Source organism: Bos grunniens, chromosome 19 (genome assembly GCF_055505025.1).
Source record: "Bos grunniens cultivar Pamir isolate PY7600 chromosome 19, Bosgru_T2T1.0, whole genome shotgun sequence".
Classification (NCBI taxonomy): domain Eukaryota; kingdom Metazoa; phylum Chordata; class Mammalia; order Artiodactyla; family Bovidae; genus Bos; species Bos grunniens.
Window position 1 is genome coordinate 29252049 of NC_141183.1, and position 14100 is coordinate 29266148.

Below are 14100 nucleotides of genomic sequence, written 5' to 3' on the forward strand. Positions count from 1 at the left end.
CCCATCATGGCTGCAGCTGAGTCCCCGTGGGAGGCCCCTCAAAAGCCACCCCCTGAACAAGCACTGGTGGCCACTGGCCATGCCTGGTTGTAGCAGAACCAGCCACTTAGGACTGTCTGGTCCTTAGGCCCCCCAGCCCCCTGTTCCAGTCTGATTAACACCCAGACACATCCAGGGCCTGACCCCTGGGCCTGCGAGTGTTCCCATAGGTGACAAAGGGACTTCATCGACATTATTGAGTTGAGGATCTTGAGATGGGGAAGTGGTCCAGGGTTATCCAGGTGGGCCTGAGATGTGATCTCGAATATCCCGGGGGAAGGCGATAGATGAAGCAATCACTGTGGCTGAGGATGGAGGAAGGGCGAGTGGCCAGGGGCTGTCAGGAGCGCAGCTCTGGAGGCTGAAAGGGCAGGGAAGGGGCTCTCTCCAGGGCTTCACGAGGAACCAGCCCCACCCACGCATTCTCCTCGGCCGAGTGAGGCTGAGCTGGGGCTTCTGGCCCCCAGAACAGTAGAGAGTGATCTTGTGATGTTGAGCTTGTGGTGACTTACCATAGCAGCCACAGGAAATACACACCCCCTCCCTCGGGGCCGTCCCGGTGTTGAGTCAGAAATGGCAACTTGAGACCAGGCCATGAGGACAGCGAGCAGGAACTGACCCCCCCGCCCCCCATTCCAGGCCCGGAGCTGGGCCTGGGGCTCCAGGGACCACGATCTGTGAAGCTGGAGCTCTGTAGTTCAGAGACTGGACGAGACCCTTGGATTCTCTAGAGAGGCTGGATGCAGCCTTCTGTTATCTGACAGCGACGGACACACCCAAGTGACCTCTCTGGGCTTCATCATGGGGCGGGGAGGGCAGGTTTACCAGGAGAGTGGCAGAAAACCAGATGTGCTCCTCTGCCCATCATTGAGCCTCGACCTGTGCTGGCTCCAGGAAGGCTCTGTGGATGAGATGCTGACAAGGAGACAACAGACACAGAGCCTCCACCTTCAGAGGTCAGCACCCCCTGCAAGGTGAGCTCAACATTCCACTGCAGACTTGCTGCCCATGAGACTGGTGAGAAGTGGTAAAAATAAAAATATTGAACGTTTCTGGAAATGGCCCGAAGGGTGAACAGAAATGAAGAAACGTTTGTTCAAGAACATTCATGACAATTTGATAAGAAAAGTGAGAGTCTGTGGTATTTGAACCAAAACCACTCTCTCCCTTCAGCCTCCTCACAGCTGGTGAGCCTCCAGACAGTTGTGCCCAGGACCCAGGGCCCCTCCTTATAGCTCCCAGTTAGGACTTTTTTCCTGGGAGGACCAGGCTGTCAGTGTCACTGAGGCTGACTGCCTGAGTGTGGTGGAGAGGTGGACGCCCCTCCATGAAACAGGATCTCTACGCAGAGTGCAGTGGGCAGGAGTTCCTGGCACCCTGGCCTCCAGCCCTGGCTCCTGAAGTGGTGGCTGCTCATGGCTCTCAGGCTGCCTCTCCCTCTCCAGCTCCTAAAGCAGGCGTGTTACTCAGAGAGAACGTACCCATTGTTCCCTGGGTTTTGCCTGGGGATAGAAACTGGCCATAAAATGGACAGCTCCTACTCTCTTCCCAAAGGAACTGACCTCTCTGGCAACAACACAGAGTGAAGAAATTCAAGCCTGAAATTCTGTCAAGAACGGTGGTGATTACGGAGATACGGAGGGGAGAGTCCACACCCAGGCTAGACTGGAAGCTAACTAGTTTTCAGTACAATACCCAGGCAGGAGCCCTTCTGGGGTCAGAGCAAATAATCAAACAGGTGTTAGTTGCTCAGTTGTATGTGACTCTTTGCGACTCCATGGACTGTGGCTTACCAGGCTTCTCTGTCTATGGCAATCACACACTATTCCTTCAAAGGAGCCAGAATTTGACTGCATCTGTTGGTAGAAAATGACCCAGGATGTGATTGGAAGACAACAAAGAAACAGCAGGAACTTAGTGGAGTTTAACGGCTGATGTGGTCCAGGAATGAGAGAGCCCTAGCAAGTCCCCTGACATCCCACATAAATGGAAAAGAATAAGATCTTGCCATTTTCAACAACCTGAATGAGCCTCAAGGGCATCATGCTAAGAAAAATAAGCCAGATAAAGAAAAACAAATACCTTATGGTATGATTTCACTTAAAAGAGGAATTAAAAACAAAACAAACAAAACCACAACAGCGAAAACCTCAAGCTGGTAGATGCCAAGAACAGATTGGTGGCTGCCAGAGGTGGGAGGTTGGAGGTGACGAAATGGGTGAAGGTACAAACTTTCAGCCATAAAATAAGCCATAGCTCTTCACTTCTATAAAATAAGACATAGGGATGTACTGTCAACATGGTGACTATAACTAATAAGACTGTGTTGCATATTTGAAAGTTGCTAAGAGAATTGGACTGTGAAGAAAGCTGAGTACCGAAGAATTAATGCTTTTGAACTGTGGTGTTGGAGAAGACTCTTGAGAGGCCCTTGGACTGCAAGGAGATCCAACCAGTCCATTCTAAAGGAGATCAGCCCTGGGCATTCTTTGGAACGAATGATGCTAAAGCTGAAACTCCAGTACTTTGGCCACCTCATGCGAAGAGTTGACTCATTGGAAGAGACTCTGATGCTGGGAGGGATTGGGGGCAGGAGGAGAAGGGGACAACAAAGGATGAGATGGCTGGATGGCATCACCGACTCGAAGGACGTGAGTTTGAGTGAACTCCGGGAGATGGTGATGGACAGGGAGGCCTGGCGTGCTGCGATTCATGGGGTCGCAAAGAGTCGGACACGACTGAGCAACTGAACTGAACTGAAGAGAATAAACCTTAGAAGTCTCCATCACAAGATTTTAAAAAAAAAATTTTTTTTAATTAAAGAGAGCACCCTCTTGTCAGTCCAGCAGGTCAGCCTGACTAGATTAGAGCCTCTGTTATCCAGTGGTCAAAACTCACTTTCCCCAAGAAGGTGTGAACCCCTTCCAAATTTGTCCTTCCTGGGGTACCCTCCCTCAGCACTAAGGAACCATAGGCTTTCCTTAGAGTTACCCTTTGGTCACAGTTAGCAATTCATTCTCCAAACTTCTGTTTAAACTGTGGTCTCCTGACTAGACTCTGACTGCTACTCTTAGCAGATATTACATCATTTGGACTTTCTTAAAAAAAAAAAAAAACTACTCAATAATAAAATCTGGTCAGTCTATGAGGAATTGATATAAAGAACTCAGAAATAGAAAATTGATGCAAAAAGGACTGAGGGTAAGTACTAAATGTCTTCCAGTGGAAAGTGAAAGTGTTTGTCGCTCAGTCGTGTCCTTCTCTTTGCGACCTCATGGACTGTAGCCCGCCAGGTTCCTCTGTCTATGGCATTCTCTCTGCAAGAATAATGGAGTGGGTAGCCATTCCCTTCTCCAGGGGATTTTTCCTACCCAGGGATCAAACCCAGGTTTCCCACACTGCAGGCAGATTCTTTACCTTTTGCAGAACTCAAACAAAATGAGAAGACTCAGGGCTGCAGAACAGGACATAAATGTATTACACATGTTAACAAAGTCAAAGTAACAGAAGTTGCCAGGGCTCAGTGTAAAAAAATATTTTGGTCACCTTATCTTTTATTATAGAGAGACACTCATATCTAAGTTTAAAATGTATGGTTTAAAAGAAAGACTCCAATGTGTTAATGACTTTCACAAACTCTGTCTTAACTCTACAGGAATTCTTTGTAAGGAATTCACTTTCCTTTCTCCTTCTTCCTCCTCCTCCTCTTCTTCCTCCTCTTCTTCCTCTTTTCTTTTTCTCATTTTACTTTCATTTTGAACCCACATTTCTTATGGTTACAAAAAATGCATCTCAAATTTAGAATTTACTCAATTTCACTTTTCTTCTTCATATTCTAAATTGCAATAAAATTATTTTTAATGTTTATTTTAAGAGAAGCATAGGCTGATATTGGAAAAGGAAATGGCAACCCACTCCAGTATTCTTGCCTGGGAAATCCCATGGACAGAGGAGCCTGGCAGGTCACAGCTCATGGGGTCACAAAGAGCTGGACACGACTGAGTGACTAACAACAAGGCTAACATCACAGGAGAAAATCCAGATGATTGTAGGTTCCAGTTATACAACATTCCAGGAAAGGAATCAGAAGACGATCTGTGGTGGACAGGGGCTCAAGGGAGGGAAGGATGAATACATGGAACATGGGGTTTGGGGGAGGGCAGTGAAACTTTGCCAATGTGGTATCATAGTGGTGAATACATGTCATTATACACTGGTCAAAATCCACAGAAAGAACAACACAAAAAGTGAACCCTAATGCAACCCTATGAACTTTATTTCATAATTATGCATTGATATTGGCTCATCAATTGTAACAAATGTACCACATCACAATGCAGAATTTTAATAGGAAAATGGCTGGGTGAGGAAGACGTGAGGTGATATATGAGAATTCTCTGTACTTTCTGTTCAATTTTTCTATAAACTTAAAACTGCCCCTCCCCCCAAATCTCTTAATTAATTTAAAACCACACACAGGCCATGGATCATGATCCCAGTCTTCATGATCATATCTGTCTGTCTGTTCACTCACCCTATAGAGACGAGTGAAGCTGGGTAGGGAGAAATCTGTGAGATAGTCATGAAATACACACCTCCACTGGTGACGATGTTCTACTGCTTATTGTCTCTGTACTTTCTTTAGTAAATTGCTTGGATTTCTTTCTGTTGAGTATGTGTTACTTTTCTAAAAACAAGTCATTATTTAAAGTAAAGGAAAATTCTTAATGAACTAATGTGACATTGCTCATGCCCTTGAATTTGTGGATAAAATATTCATATATTTATGTATGTATGTGTTTGCAGTTAAAAAAAATGAGACTGCAAAACTTTATACCAATATCCTTATGTTTATTGATGAGAAATAGAATTATAGTTAGCTTTCATTAGGTGTAAGTTCTTCCTTTTTTTTCCCTTTCTCCCTCCACCCACCCCGCCCAACCCGTATTGTTTAATCACCGAGTTCCTCCGCTCCCACGCTTTCCAAGGCAAACCAGCTAAATAAAAATTCCTTGGATTCCTCCCGCTCATTAAATGGCCCACGGCCCTTGTGGGAGGTCCACAGTTGCATCTGAGATGAAGCTGTAGGGGGGAACGCATTCATAAACTATATGTTATATTCATATTATTTAACCTTTCCAGGAATCCGTTTTACCGGGGGAGGGGTGGAGGGGCAGCCTGGGTAACGGAGAACCGGGATCGATCCGGAGAGCCTCTGGGTTCTGCCGCACACCCCGCAGCCCCTCGGTCGGCGGCCGCGTCTGCCCTCTCATGGCATCTCTCGGAACTACAGGCCGCCTTTCAAGCCGAGTCGGGAGTCCGGACCTCGGGTCCAGCGGGGGACCGAGCCACCCGGGCGGGGGTCCAGGCTGAGGCCTTTCCCTCGCGTCATCCCTGCCTCTCACCTTCCCAAACGATACTGCTTAACAAGAACTGAAAACTTCCATGAACAGATGAATGTTTTTGAGGACGGTTTTTAAAATGTCAGTAACATAGCGCTACTCTTAAGTGGAAGTTTTGTCACTTTGTAAATAACAACAGGGAAATTACCGTAAAAACAAGACAATGTTATGAAACGCTGTTGGACACTGTTTCTCACAAAAGCCAGTGCTCTTTAAAGAGTTCAAAGGGAAATTATGTATCAGAAAAGCTTTTTTCAAACACATTTTAACATTTTGACCTACACCATACATAAAAATGAAACAAAAATTTCACAAAATAATACCCTTATTTTTCTGATATTTTCTATTCTATTTTATTCTATCTACTTTATTTTTCCCATTAAAAAAAAAAACTTGAAGTATAGGTGATTTACAATGTTGTATTAGTTTCGGGTATACAATGAAGTTTTTTTTTTTTAATATAATTTTATTTATTTATTTTATTTGGGGCTGTGCTGGGTCTGTGTTGCTGTGCTCAGGCTTTCTCTAGGTGTGGTGACCAGGGACTACTCTGTGTTCCGGTGCACAGGCTTCTCATTGCAGTGACTTCTCTTGTGGAGCACGGGCCCTAGAGGGCTCAGGCTTCACTCATCCCACCATGCAGGCTCAGTAGTGGTGGGGCACCAGTTAGCATGCACACATGTACACGCTACACATGTCTCACATATGCAGCATGGTCTGGCATGTGGCATCTTCACAGACCAGAGACTGAATCAGTGTCCCCTGCATTGGCTGGCAGATTCTTCTCCACTGAGTCACTAGGGGAGTCCGGATTCATTATATATATATTCCTTTTATAGATTATTTTTCATTACAAATTATTATAAGATATTGAGTATAGCTCCCTGTGCTATACAGTAGGTCCTTGTATAAACATATGTATCTATTTTATTTATGGGATTCCCTGGTAACTCAAACCATAAAGAGTTTGCCTGCAATGAGGGAGACCTGGGTTCGATCCCTGGGTTGGGAAAATCCCTGGAGAAGGAAATGGCCACCCACTCCAGTATTCTTGCCTGGAAAATCCCATGGATGGAGGAGCCTGGTGGGCTACATACAGTCCATGGGGTCACAAAGAGTCGGGCACAACTGAGGGCCCTCACTTTCACTTTCATTTTATTTATAATAGTGCTGCTGCTGCTGCTAAGTCGCCTCAGTCGTGTCCGACTCTGTGCGACCCCAGAGACGGCAGCCCACCAGGCTCCCCTGTCCCTGGGATTCTCCAGGCAAGAATACTGGAGTGGGTTGCCATTTCCTTCTCCAATGCATGAAAGTGAAAAGTGAAAGTGAAGTCACTCAGTCGTGTCCGACTCTTTGCGACCCCATGGACTGCAGCCTACCAGGCTCCTCTGTCCATGGGATTTTCCAGGCATTTATAATAGTGTGTATATGTTAATTCCAAATTCCTAGCTTATCCCACCCCATTTTAATATATTTTTTTAATGTTCAAAGGCAGGTAGATGCACATGTGTAAAAAAATGTTGGTGGGGACTGAAGCTGAGTGATGGTATAGGGGGTTCAGACTTTCTATTTTCGTGCATATTCAGAAGTTACAAATTAAAAGAATATTTTAAAACTCACTGGTTTGGGACTTGCCCGGCAGTCCAGTGATTAAGATTCTGTGCTTCCACTGTCGGGGGCATGGGTTTGATCCTTGGTGGGAAAAATAAAATCTCACATGCTTTGTAACCAATTAATTAATTTAAAAATGTAAAAAGAATTTTAAAAACTCATCAGTTTGGGATTCCATACATGGATTTTACAACCCACTAAGGGGTCATAACTCATAACTGGGAAATTTTGAATTACTTTAAGCTGTGCAGAAATTTACCCTGGACATGATCAACAGAGATTAACCTGGATGTAATCAACAGACCTAAAGAAAGAAGTGCTTTTCCAGTGCAGTTGACCACCCCCTTAATGGCCACCAGCAACATCTCCCTCCCTGCACACACCTGTCATTCCCACAAGAGGTGAAGCCCATTTCTCCACCCCTTGAATCCAGGCTGGCCCAGACTAGGAGAATGCATCAGAAGTGACATTCTGGGATTTCCGAGTTCAGACCTCAGAGAACCAGAAACTTCGGATTCATAGTGCTTGGAATGAGCTGCCAGGTCATGAGGAAGAGCAGTGGGAAGACACACGAGGAGTGCTGAGTGGCCAGTAACAGCCCTGCCAGCACCAAGCCAGCCCCGCATTTCCAAACAAGCGCTTGGCTTCCCACCTCAAGAGGTTGCCAGATAAAACACAGGCCACCAGATAAATCTGATTTTCAGATAAACAAGTCCTTCTTCAGCCTGTCTCAAATATTGCATGGGACATACTTATGCTAAAAACCAGTCATTGTTAGCCTGTAGTTCAGATGTAAGTAGGAAGTCTGTATTCTCATTTGCTGCGGTTGGCAATCCTACACCTGGAGCACCTGAGGGCTTTCTCTGCAACTGAGGACACTCAGCCCAGGTGAAGGGCACCAGAGCAAACATCATCCGATGAGGCAAAGGCCACCTTTCCCAGCCCTTGATGGGAGGGACAGTGCTGGGGTGAGCTCTATCCAGCCCCTGTGCCCTGGCAACCCTGAGAAGCAGGACCCACTCCTTTGCTCTTTTTCTGTCCCCTCACCTCTGCCAGGGCTTCTGAGGGTTGTCCCCAAATAAATTCTTGTCTCAGGTCTGCTTTGGAAGAACCAAGGAGGAGAAGGGGATGACAGGATGAGATGGTTGGATGTCATTACCGACTATTCAATGGACATGAGTTTGAGCAAGCTCTGGGAGATGGTGAAGGACAGGGGAGCCTGGTGTGCCGCAGTCCATGGGGTCATAAAGAGTCGGACATGACTGAGCGACTGAACAACAACAAACTGAGACAGTGAGCTTAACCGGGATTAACTGTTGTAATCGCTATAATTATCCACTCACACAGAGTCTCTCACAGCAGAGGGAAGCAACCTGAACATCACAACTGACATTTATTGAGCCCTTACTGGGCACCTGCTCAAGATGCGTTTCCTCACCAGCACCCCTCTGAGGCGTTGCAGATGGGGAAACGGAGGCTCGGAGAAGCTCAGTGCCCCGTGCCTTTCCACTGCTCTTCCCTCTGTCTTGAGCACCCTTGCCCGTCCTCATCATCACCACTTCCCAGTCTGGGGCCCCAGTACGCTGTCCCCGTTCCAGGCTTGATCAGGCTCCTCGGGCTCTGTGGCATTCATTAGGCACCTAATGTATGCACAGCGCTGTTCCAGTGAAGGAGACAGACCCCTGCACCACAGGGCTACCTTCTCATGGGGCAGATGGGTCAGAGCACGGTGAGTCAGATGTGGGGCTTGGCAGGTGATGAGACGTGTCGTGGAGCGGCGGTCAGGAAGTAAGAGAATTACCTTAAGTAGAGTGGTGAGGGGAGGCTTTCCCAAGGAGGTGACAGGAGCAGAAACCTGAAGGAGGTGAGGGAGTCACCGGAAGACCTGGGGGAAGAGCATTTCGGGGAGAGGGAACAGCAGATGCAAAGGTTCTGAGGTGAGAGTGTGCTGGGGGTACGAGGAGCGACAAGTGTGGGGGGAGCTAGGGAAGGGGTGGGGTGAAGCCAGGAGGCGACAGTGGGGCAATAAGGGCAAGTTCACTGAGAAGCTAACAAGGCTTAAGCTGCAGTGCCCTCACCTGCCCAGGTGTCCAGAGCACTGGGAGGGGCCTTGCAATAAGTTCATATGCAGGTGCCTCTCCTGGAACTCTGTGTGGTTCATGGCAAACCGTTAAAAAGCCAATTTAAACATCTTTTTCAAGAAACACTGGTAGGAAATGTAATGCATTTCCTTTCACAATACTTAGTTAATGTCCTGTATTTAATTCATTTTATCCTCTCAGGAAACTTTCCCATGAAAGTGGCATATACCTACGTGCAGCTCAAGGAGTTTCCACAGTTGATTGTCCTTGCTCCTCGTCTGTGTCCTGAAGCATCAGCTTCGCTCCTCTTGGGCTCTGCCCTACTCCAGGGCCCAGCTCAGCATCAGCACCAGGAGGGATCTCTGCACACGCTGAGATGGGGCAGTGAGTGGGTTTTGTAAAAGGCGAGCCGGGCACTGAGGCAAGGCCTCCGTGCTCTGATCGTCTCTATTCTACAGAAGGGGAGCCAGAGCAGCCAGGCGACTTGACTGGAGCCACACAGCAGAGAGTGCTCGTTAGGGCTTTAGTCCACAGTGGCCGAGCTTACATGGAGAATAGGCGGCAGGACAGGGCCATAGCAAGGTCTGTGGCCCCAGGCCCCTCTGATGCTCTTTCCAGGCTTCCCACCTCGTTTGATGGTCTGGACCCGGGATTCCGCACCCCCACAAACCCCGCCCAGAACCTGGGGCTGGGCTGAGTCCCGGGCGGGCGGAGGGCGCTGCGATCTGACAGTCGCCACCAGATGGCGCTGCCGGACTGAACCTGTGGGAAAAGAGCAGACGAGCAGCCTGGCTCCTGGGCCTCTGGGTCCCTAAGTTCCTCAACTGACCTGGCTCCACGCTGTGGATAGAAAGACCCTGAGCCTCGCCTGCTCTGAGCACAGGGACAAATGTGGCTCCAGATGTCTCTTCCCAGGCGGAGTGACCTGGAGGGCCCAGGGAGGGGGTCCCCTTCAGCCTGGGGACTGCTCAGCAGATGTGGGCAGTCGGCCCGTGTCTGGACGTGGTGCCCAGCTGCCTGGGTGCTGGCACCGGAAGGGCCACTGTGGACTAAAGCCCTAACTGGAGCACTCTCTGCTGTGTGACTCCAGTCAAGTCACCTGGCTGCTCTGGCTCCCCTTCTGTAGAATAGAGACGATCAGAGCATCTCCTTTAGAAGATTGCTGTGAGGATTGAAAGTGGCGTGACAGTGTTCACGGCTCAGTTGTGTCTGACTCTTTGCAACCCCATGGACTGTATCCCACCAGGCTCCTCTGTCCATGGGATTCTCCAGGCAAGAATACTGGAATGGGAAGCCATTCCCTTCTCCAGGGAATCTTCCCAACCCAGGGATCGAACCAGAGTCTCCTGCTTTGGTAAGTAGATTCTTTACTGTCTGAGCCACTAGGAAAGATAAAACAATACGCATGAAGCACTTGACTGCTGTTTTTCCAGGGACTCCCCTTGCGTGCCTCTATCCCTTCTGGTTCTGAAAACTCACCTCACCTTCAGCAGGGTGTGCACTAAGCCTGGTCTCCCAGACTCTGAGACATCATAAACCAACACTTCTGAATTCTCCCAGTGGTCCTCTGGGGTTGGTATTGCTTATCAGACCCCCTCTGTGAAGGAAAAAACAGAGGCTCAAAGAAGAGGAGGAGGGAGGGACTTGCTAGAGCAAGTCAGACAGAAAAAGGACTGAAGAGGGAGTCCGTGTGCAGGTACGAAGTGATCTTCCTCTGTTTGTTTTTTTACTTTGGGCCTCGTGGCATGCAGTTTCCCAAGCCAGAGATCCAACCCATGCCCCTCTGCAGTGGAAGCGTGGGGTCATAACCACTGGGCCACCAGGGAAGTCCCAGGAAGTGATCTCTAAGTGATATTGTTAGATATTGTAAATGGGGGAAAAAAAACAAGTATAGGACAATGTATAGTACATGTTCACATTTGAGCTAAAAAGGGTCCATCCCTTTTTCTATCCAAGAATAGAAAACATAGGTAGAATTGCCTATATGTGCATAAAAAAATCAAACAAGGTATTATTTACCCCTAAGGAGAGGACCTGGGTGCCTGGGTTCTGTGGTAGAAAGAAGACTTTCGCTGCACACTTATGAAATACCTAAAAGGGTGTTTTTGTGTTATTTCTCTGAAATAAGGTCAGGGAGAGGAAAATAAATACATTAATTCAGGGGTGCAAATTCCAGAACCAACAAGAACCAGGAAAGAAATATGAATACATTGAGACATTAAGGAGTGGTCGAGGGACTTCCCTGGAGGTCCTGCAGCTAAGACTCCTTGCTTCTGACGTGGGAGGCCCAGGTTTGATCCCTGGTCAGAAAACTAGATCCTGCACGCCGCAATGAAAGACACTGCATGCCACAAGTAGGAGCCAACACAATCAAATAAACTAATTAATTAAAATTTAAATTTAAAAAAAGAAGGCAAGTGGTGGGGACTGAGGCAAACAGTCTGTGTCCCACCTGACAGGATGGCCCTGCTCCACGGCCTGGGGGGTGGCCAGGCTGGAGGGAGGGGATCCATCAGCTGGCTGACCTATCTATCTGCCATCACCAACCCACCCTCCCCTGTGGCCTTCCACTTAAGAGGCTGGAAAAGAGAAATGACTGGCTTTCCTAGTCTCCCTTGCAGTTAGTTAGGATCAGTCATGTGACACAGTTCTGGTCAATTAGATCTAAGGAATCCGTAGGGTGGGGGGTGGGAGGTAGGGGTAAGTTTTGGGAAATTATTTCTCTGTATGGTAAGAGACAGATTATTTCAGTTCATCCTAAGCTTAACCATTTCTCTTCCTTCCTGTCCTAAATGTAAATGCAGGTGCAATGCCAGGTACACTTGCAGCCATACTGAAAACAAGAGGGAAAAGTCAAGCAATTGCAGAGATATGAACCCTAATATCAGTGGACTGGTAGGCAAAGCAGTGCCAACCATAGCTGATCTCCAAGCTCACTGGGATGGAGGAAAATGCACTCCTATTTGCCTGAGCCACTCTGATCCGTTTTCTATTTTTTTGTAGCCCAACACATTCTTAACTGTATAGAAAATGTGTATTTGATAGAACTCAGAAGGTATGGGAAAGGAGAGGCTGGGCAGGAGTCTGGAGGGTAAAGGTCCAGGAGAGAGACTTTCCGTTCAGAGGTGGGGGAGGTCTGAGCGTGTTTCTTTTATAATAACCAGCATTTATTGTGCACATGCTGTGTACTCCAACAGCAATTTACCAGATCAACTTACTTCTCACCACAGTCCTCTGAGCCGGGCCTGGGTTTATCCCCACCATCCAGAGGTAACTGGGGTCAGAGAAGCAAAGCAGATTGTTCGGAGGCCCTACAGCTACAGGCTGGACAGCAGGACCTGAGCTCTGGCAGAAGCTGTCAAGCCCAGGGTGGACTCTGACTCCTCTGTCTGCCCCTCTTGGGGCCTCGGTCTCCATGTGAAAAGGGGTGTGGGTTCTGGTGGGGGCTGGGACGTGCCCTGCTGACCCAGAAGGCAGAAATCAGCCTGGTGACCATTTCCCCTTCCACCTCCATGTCCATGTCCCTCACCTCTGGTGGTATGGGGAGGCTAGTGGGTCATGCAGCCCTGATGGGGAGATGCCTGGAGGGCACAGCCTGGCCCTGGAGACATTTCGACTCTCTGGCCCTCTGGGCCTGTTTCCTTCTCCTGATTGAAGGGACTGATCAATCAGCACCCCGAGGCTACTGGAAGGAAGGCTTGCAGTGACCTAAGCCCTGTGGGTGTGGCGTGAGGGTGTGGACCTCCAGGGCCATCCCCTCGTCCCCTCCCAGGGCCCCAGGTCCGCCCCAGGCATTTCCGGGTGATCTCAGGAAATACCAGACCCACCCCACTCCCCACCCCCCCCACCGCAAGCTGCCTGCAGTCCAATTGCCGCCACCGCCCTCCCCTCCCCCTCCCTGTCCCTCCTCCACCTCCTTCCTGTCACAGGTCTTGCTCACATCTCCACCCCGGTCAGTGCTGGACTTCAGCCCCCCAGCCTTCTACAAGGTCTCTCCCTCCAGCTTTCACTTAGAGAAGGGGGATTGGGAGCAGGCTAGGGTCCTGGTAACTGGACCCAGGCAAGGTGATCTGTGATTGTGAAATAGCTTGAGGGAATTCTGAAAACTTAGAAGAGGAATCAGGGAAGCAATCAGGGAAGACTGCTTGTAGAAGGTAACATTTAAGTCTGGTCCAGAAGGCCAAGGAATTGACCAAGGACAAGTGTTTCCAGACAGGAATTCATTTATTCAACAAGCATTTATTGAGCACCTACTGGTGCCAGTCCCCCCATAGGCCCTGAGCTCTGGCAGGAGGCAAGATAAGTTTGTGCCCTCTTGGGTTTCGCAGTGAGGTAATCAGAGGAGTAAACACCAGCTCACAAGCTGGGCTCAGAGCTACCGAGGAAGAGTAGGCGGGGGGAGGTGAAAGGGGCCCCATGCTAGTCTGCTGGGGGCGGCCAGTGAGGGCTTCCCTCCCCTGGGAGGGCACTGCCTGACTGCTGAAGCAGAAACAGCCATTACTTAGGCGGCAAGGGAGGGTGGAAGGGAATCCAAGGGAGGGAACAGCAAGTGCAAAGTCTGAAAGTCAAGAGGATGCAGGACGGCTCGGCTGCTGGACAGTGGACTGGATCAGGAGGCCACAGAGGCTCAGGGCAGAGAGGTGACCTGCCTGAGGTCACAAGCGCTGGAAGGCAGGGATGTGGGCTCAACCACAGGAGTCTCTGCGGCATTTTGAAAGGGGCCTGCAGCTGCACAGCCTCCCGGGGCAGGTATTGGTGGAGGGACAGCTAACTGCCGGGAGGAGACGCTGCCCTAAGAGAGGCAGCAGCGGAAGTCGCCGTGGGTCGGTGGAGGCTGTGGTGGCCGTGATGTGGTTTCTTCGGGGCCCCTGTGGTAACAGCCCGGGCACTTTGCCTGCCTCCTGTGGCTTTAGCACCCACAGAGAGCCCTCACTGGGGCACGCCTGCTTCCTGGAGCTTGGACCAGG